Raw genomic sequence first — 7,790 nt, 5'->3', positions numbered from 1 at the left:
TTTCTATTGTCCGTCCCTCAGGGAGGAGGTCACATGCAGATCCTTGTAATCATTTCCCCCTTTCCAACCCACCCTCCATCTACCCTCCCAGTATTGCTACTCACATCACTGGTCCTGAAAAGATCGTCTGCCCTGGATTCCCTGTGTTTCCAGTTCCTATCTGTACCAGTGTACATTCTCTGGTCTAGCCAGACTTGCACAGTAGAATTCAGATCATGATAGTGGGGGCAGGGAGGGGGAGAAGGAAGCATTTAGAAACTAGAGGAAAGTTGTATGTTTCATCGTTGCTACATCGCACCCTGACTGGCTTGTCTCCTCCCCGAGACCCTTCTGTAAGGGGATGTCCAGTGGCCTACAAATGGGCTTGGGTCTCCACTCCGCACCCCCTGCCTCATTCACTATGATAAAATTTTTTGTTCTGCTGATGCCTGATACCTGATTCCTTCAAGACTTTGTGATTGTGCAGGCTGGTGGGCTTCTTCCATGTGGGCTTTGTTGCTTCTGAGCTAGATGGCCGCTTGTTTACCTTAAGCTTTAAAAAAAATGCAAAAGGGGCATAGGGAAAAAGCTAAACATTGCTGGGGCGAGGATCAGGTAATATGGCAGGGTATTGTTTATGTTTCCTTTTTAAGGGGAGAGCGTGAACGCAGTCCCCACTACCACAAATTATGCAGTCGAGTTTCCTACATTTGGGGAAATCACTGGGGTCAATGGATAAGCAATGGATAAGCCTCGCCCTGGGAAAACCACCTTCATGATCATGATATCTCCCCTGCCAGGTACGTATGAGATGTAGGTTTTAAAACTAAGATTCATAGGACCCAAGTCAGGATATTTTCAATGTTCATGCAAAAGCAGGACGATGGATAAGTCAAACTGAGGACCAATTGATGCATTTGAAGTACGGTGCTGGCGGAGAATATTGAGTGGAGGAAGAATCCACTTCCCAAAGAACAGACACATCTGTGTTAGAAGAAGTCAAGTCATGATGCTTTGTAGAAATGAGGCTGCCTTTGTCTCACATGCTTCGACGAGACCAGTCTCTGCTTGATCGGGCTGAGGATCTGCAGAACAGGTGGCCTGCTCCAGCGGCTGCACCAATGTGCTCCACCGTAGGGAGAGTGGTGAGTGCGGTGCGGCGCGGACGGAGCAGTGTTTCATTCACTCGGAGCACACGGGGGACACCTTGCACCGACAGCAGCACCCTTTGCTTTATTGCATTCATTTCATAGCCCTTTGCGTGTATTGCATTTTGTACACATCGAAGGTTTGGCAACCGCTGTCAGGCAAGGTTCTGGGCGCTGTTTTATAACAGCCTATGCTCAGTTCATGTCTCTGTGCCACATTCTGGTAATGCTCACACTATTCCAACCTCGTTCACAATGCTGCTGGACACGCAATGGACTAGAGTTTATTGTGAACACAGCTTTTATATGCACTGGAGAACAAAGGAACAAAAGCTTTGATTCATTCTATTGTTGACCATGCCAGTCTGCAGCCAACCGGCAATATCTCCGCGCCATGCGCCGTAGAACATTTCCACATCGCTATTGAACTTTCAAACCTATCTCTTTTTTTTCAAATTTGGAAGAGGAGATGATGTATTTATTAAGACTACTCTTCTCTAGAAACATCTGTATTTCTTTAAATCACAACAACCTGTGCTTTCCTGCCACATGGAATTAGACGGAAGTACTGGTGTTTCCTTCAGGAGGAAGACTAACGTGGATTGAGGGTCTCTTGCATGGCAAGTAGTAGGTTAACTACTCCTGTCTATATGATCTCATAGGTATCTCAGATCATTTGTGGAACAAAATAGGTTTTAAAGAGATTCTGAAAGTTCATTGTTCAACTCATCCCTCTCAGTTGCCATCACTCCAGTCACAGGTAAGGAAACTGAGGCCAAGAGGAGTGGGTAGTGGGTGACCGCCCAGTTTTATGCTAGCCAACTAGAACATGGGGATCCCGGAGGGCACAGGGTTTAGCACTCTCGCGCTAATTGAGAGGTCCACAGTTCAAAGCCACCAATTACCCCAAGGGAGAAAGATGTGGTGTGGCCTTCTGCTTCATTCCCATCTCTCCTAACACAGTCTTGTGACTCCGGCCCCTCTACACGTGTCTGCGACTCACGTTATGCCAGGTGAGAATCCATCTAATTCTGGCTGTCTCTCCTCATCTCTCTGTGACTATATAGACTTTCCCTGCTAGGGACTGAGTTGCACCCAGGAGCTGTGCCCTCTGCTGACCTGGACCAACGCCAGCCTCACTGAGATGATTAAAAAAGCATCTCTGATAGTCTCAGGCGATGAAAACCACTCACTTTCTACTTTAATAACCAGGGACAAGGGTCAACACCAGGGATTCTTGACTATAAAATGATCTATAAATGCCATCTGAGACCACCTTCCCCTTCTCAGTGGAAGAGCATAGGAATAAGCCAGGGCCAGCATACCCTGTTAGGAGATAGAGCAGTCAGGGCGCTGAACACAACCTGTGTGTTGCTTTACCCCTTGGGATGGCAGCTCATGCCTGGGGCATTGATTGGCAGGCCTGAGAACCACAAATCCTGCCCCATTCTTACTGAGTCATTTGCTCTGTTTCCTCAGGGATTCAGTTTTCACATAAACATGTGTACATGTGTGTGCACATATGTACACACCCACTCTTTTTCCTGAGAGTGATAGGAATGGAGAGAACCCCAATTTAATCTCAGGATCCCTGGTTTCTAGGCTCCTTGGATACGTTTCATTTCTTTTCTCTGTCTCTTTCTCTTTCTTCAACTCTATGTCCCAGTCGAGGGCTCTCCCCCACTTTCCAGCATTGCTGGACTCTGGCAATTCTGGTCTTAAACAGAAGATACCCTGGGATATGTTTGCTGAAAGTTGGCTAGGAGGAAGAATGCATTCCTGGAGAAATTCAAGCGAGAACTTAATTCTCATAGTGCAATGACTCGAATTAATTTTTATTAGCTATTTCTTCTAAAAATCGCATGTCCTTTTCCTTCTGCTGTCCTGACCCAATACCACACTCCGAGAAGGAATTAGATGCGATCAGACATTATTGGGGATTTTTGGACTCAAGATGAAACAGGAGTTCTTTGGTGGCGGGAAAGTTGAAGAATGGGCAAAGGGCAAAGAGATTGCAGAGGCAAGGCTGGCATCTCTGTCAGCTGCGGAAGTGGCTACATGAAGCTTCCAGAGAATGCAGGCCTTCTCTGTCCCCTATTTCTGCTTCCCCTCTGAGTCTGACACAGCACACCCGTAGGCATGCGATGAATAGCATCAGTCAGTGCTTGTTGGGTGCTCGGAATGGACCAGCCCTTTATATGTATCAATTCATTTACATCCCATGGCAGCCCCGCCAGGCAATACTGTTCTTAATCCCTTCTGATGAAGGAGAAATCAGAGGCACAGAGAGGCCAAATCGATTTCCCAAGGAAAACCAGCTAAGAAACAAGAGAGGTAAGATTCTAAACCAAGTCTTTTGGCTTCGTAGACTCCACTTCTAGTGGGCCAGCTCTCTCGCAGCTCAGTAAGTCAGGCTGGAATGGACATACCAGATGGCTTGGGTGTCTGTGTGCTGTTGTCGTTGTTGGGTATCATTGAGGCGACCCCACTGGACAGAGGAGAAAGGCCTCCTATGGTTCTCTCAGCTGTAATCTTCATGGAAACCGAGTGCCAAGTTATTCTCTGGGGGTCCCTATGTGGGTCCAAACTGCCCACCTTTAGATTAGCAGCAGTACACTTACCTGCAACTCCACCAGGGCTCCTTGAGATGCCTGTTTCTCCAAAGGGCAGCGGAGAGCTAGCCAGACAGCCAAATGCTTCAAATGGTCAAGCCGGGGAGAAAATTCTAGTTTCTTCTTCTGCCTCCTTTCCCACTGTGTCGCTGTCACAGCCCGTGCCAGCGTTCCCTCGGTTGTCTTTAAGGTGGCACTGAGGGCACTTGGCTTTAGAATTTTAAACAACCCTGGGTTGTAAGCTGATCTCTGTAGCTCTGTCCTGGTGCGACATTGGGCAGATGAGTAAGGCTCTCCAAATCTGAGCGTTCACTAAGAATGTGGATTCGTCTTTCTGACCAGCTGGATTTGTGGAGGGCCTTTAAAGTTGCCAGTCGATGACACTAGCTTGTGAGCAGAAGTTGTTCACAGCAGAGCAGTTCAGTTTCCCCCTTCCTTGGAGAGCTTTGGTGCACGTTGGTTCTGATTCCCATGAGTCTGTGTGGAAGATTCCAGCAGCATTGCTTGGCAAATCCAGAGCCTGTGTGTTGTCTGGAGGGGCCCATTCAGCATGGCTGCAGGTGAGGGCCTGGGAGAAACCATGCTGACAGTACTTCGACCTGTGAAACCCACGTGCCTCTGTCCTCACTTCCCTCCACCAGCATCACTGCTATTTCAGGCTGGATGGAGTGACAGGGTCCCACTGAGGAGACAAGTGGATAGGTTTGCTTTCCTGACTTTGTCCCCACAGAGCATCCCAAGGCCCAGGAAAGGGGAACAGAAAGTGAATGATTCTGCCTCCATTCTCTTCCAAGTTCCTCTACCATCATTCTCCGGATCGGAGCCAGAGTCCACTTTCTCAAACCCCGTTCTGACCAGGATAGCCTTCTGCCCCAGAGGTTTCCCTGAAATGCAGGCTCCTTGGTTGGCTCCCCACCCAGCACTCTGTGAGCCCCTCTCCTGCATCCCTCACGTGCTCATTGTGTCCAACCACCTCGTGGCTCCTCCATGTGAGAGGATAGCTGCCTTTCCTCTCTGGAATACCCAATCCCTATGTGGCCTCCAGAAAACTCCTCGCCATAGGAGATTCAGCTCACGCTTCCTGGGATATCTCCTTTGTCCCTAGTCCATCCCCACTGGAGCCTGCCACACCTCTATCGATGCACTTCATTCCCATTGTAGATTTGCTTCTGTTGAGCCTCTGTCTTCCCCATGGGTGGAGCGGTCCTGGAGGACAGGGATAGAGCCTCCCGGTGTAGCACAGTTCATGGGACACGAGTGCTTCTCAAAGGCATGCTGAAGGGATGAATAATCATGTAATCTCAGTATTAGAGAAGGAGGAAATGTCAGTGTTCTGATTATTTACTAATAACGAGGAACATTAAGTGGTTGGAGTATAAACATTAACTACTGAAACGTCTAATTTTCCGTTACAACTTTACCGTTGAACCTGCTGTAATCACTCCCTTCCAAGTCTTCTGCTGAGAGAAGGGTTCTCTTAAGGACAGCTTGGGTGGATTCCAGGACTGACTATTAAGTCAGTGTTATCTTGATTATTAATAATCATACCTGTTTATTTTAAAATCTTTAATCTCATATTAGATTCAAGCTGCCCCCCCCACATCCCCAACAGTATGCCACAAGTCTGTAGATTCCACAGTTGGAGTGGGACTTGGGAGGAGAGACCCCCTCCCTCACATGAACCCTCTGCCTGTTCTTGCACCGGTCCTCGGTGTGTGTGTGTGTGTGTGTGTGTGTATGTGTGTGTGTGTGTGTGTGTATGTGTGTGTGTGTGTGTAGAGGGGGATTGAGGTGAGAGATGGGCAGAAGGAAGATGTCTCTTCACATGACCGCCCTGGGCAGTGAGGCTGCCTCACTTCACCTGGTCACTAGAGATCTAGTGTACGGTTTTAAGTCCAGAGGGGCCTCACTAGGTCCCACAGCTGAAAGACTTAATCTCAAATACTCCTCCAAACCTTGTCACGCCCTGATCGAGCATGGCCAGACCCTCCAGCTGCCTCCTCTGGCGTCCTTGGACCAGAGGCCTCAGGTGGGCGCCCCTTCTTGGAGGCTTCTCACTAGAGGAGCGCTGGATGTTCTAGGACCCCAACCCTGAGGTTTGCGACATGCTTGCCCTCACCCAGATCTTGACTTTTGGTTTTGGAACGAAGTCTCAGGGCGTTTGTGTCCCGATCTCACCCTGGATTCTGTCCACCCACTACTCTCTGTTGAGCGAATGTGTCAAAAGCCAGCAGAGACTAGTTCCTTCACCCACAGATGCATGCTCAGGAGAAAGGGAGTAGAAAGAATACCAGAAAGGAAATCACATTTTTCACCAAAGATGAAAATAATTCCTAGCAGCTGTCCCCCTGGGAGGATGTAGAAAAGACTCTCATTACACAGATGTCCCGGTGCAAGCTGGCAGCACTAAGGGCGGGGTGGGGCAGTTTGGAAACAGTTATCAAAATAAGAAATGTAAATACTGTTTGCCTCTGTAACTTTGAGGAACCAGACATGTTCACTGGGCATCCTTTGAATCACGGAATACTAGCAAGGGCCTTGAGGCCCCGCAGTAGGGAAGTGGTTAAGTAAATGATGACATAAAACGCTATGGAATATTATGCAGCCTGTTGGTTTGCTTTCTGTAAGTGACACTTACCACACGCGTTTATGGTACGTTTATACTTTCTCAGTATGTATTTACTATGAGGCATATGGAGAGTGTTTCAGAACATGTCAGACCGCATGGGTTCAAAGTCTGGATCCACAGGGATCAAGGGGACCGCCAAGGGTGAATTATTCTGTGCATCCTGTTCCCAGTATGAATAGGGAGATGGAAATAGTACCACTGTCATAGATTGTTCTAATGAGAAGTGAGTCCATGGGGAGGCCTTCGCAGAGTTCCGGGCATGTGGTGCAGACTTAGAGCATGCCATCTGCTCAGGTGAAGGTGATGGTAACGTGAAAACTTCACCAGAGGACCCTCAACACCTCAAATACTGCCTGGCACAGTGCAATGTTCTGAGCATGTTTGACACACGAGTTAATGAGGTATCTGTACTGGCACAGAAGCAGAAGATTTATTGTTAGAAGCAAAAAAAAAATCAAGTGGCAGAACAGTTTGCTGAGTTTAATCTCATTTATAGATAAAGTATACTTAAAGTTCTAGGACATAAAATAAGCCATTTACAGTGGCTAACTGGCTGAAGCAGATATAGGAAATGGGAGGGGGAAAGGTGAGCATTCATTGTCACTTGGTACCTTCCGTACCCCTGGACATGAAAACACATTACGTAAAAAATGAAATCATATGTATAGATATCGATTACGTCCTAAGGACCACAGTTTCCATGGTCTTCCAGGAATAATTACACTGATCACATCAATGTGATGTTGTTTGTTTTTGTTTCAGTAGGTCCAAAGTAGACATCACAGAAGAGACGTAGGGAAGAAGATCAAGGACGAGCTAGTCTTCCCTCAGATCCTGGGGCACTATGCGGATTGGATGCTGACTGAGAGTAAGCGCTGTTCTTTGTCGGGAATTCTTATGCGCAAGATAAAGAGGCACCATGGAATGCAGTGATCATTTTTCTGGTAGATTTACTGTGAGATCATAAGAAGGGACATGTACTTTAGAAGCTGGGTTCAAATAGACGTTTTCTATTGATGGCAAACCTCAGTCTCCTCATGTGTGGAGAACTCTTCAGCATAACTACTATAACATCATTTGAGGATAAAACACAATGCTCTATCTCTCTTAGAAAAGCAAGTTCGTCACAACTTCTGAGCCTCAGTTTCTGCACTTGAGAATACATACCTCTTTCGTGGGTAGATGCATGAATGTGTAAATATAATATAGTTCCAGATCTTATATGAGTTTATTCAACACAAATCCTATTCCAACATGATCTCTATGATCAGCAGATGGCTGCAGGCACATTGTGTCTTAGTCTCATGAGGAAGCCTTTAAAAGAAAGATCCAATGAAAACAGTGGCTTCCAGGGTGGCAGTTCAATTCCAGGCAGAGAGGGTGATCTTATTAACATTTCTGGAAGAAGGATCATAGGGGCTT

At 47.2% G+C, this 7,790-nt stretch overlaps 1 non-coding gene across 1 annotated transcript; it reads right to left on the bottom strand.

Annotated features, from left to right (window-relative positions):
• Window positions 1–629: 629 nt before the first annotated feature.
• Window positions 630–787, bottom strand: LOC142460286 (U1 spliceosomal RNA). Its single transcript, XR_012786526.1, has one exon. It is a non-coding gene; the product is annotated as a U1 spliceosomal RNA (small nuclear RNA).
• Between the last annotated feature and the right edge of the window lie 7,003 nt (window positions 788–7,790).

This window comes from Tenrec ecaudatus, chromosome 10 (assembly GCF_050624435.1).
Source record: "Tenrec ecaudatus isolate mTenEca1 chromosome 10, mTenEca1.hap1, whole genome shotgun sequence".
In the NCBI taxonomy this organism is placed as follows: Eukaryota; Metazoa; Chordata; class Mammalia; order Afrosoricida; family Tenrecidae; genus Tenrec; species Tenrec ecaudatus.
Note: the sequence above shows the minus strand (reverse complement) of the source record. Positions and strands in the feature narration are given on the sequence as shown.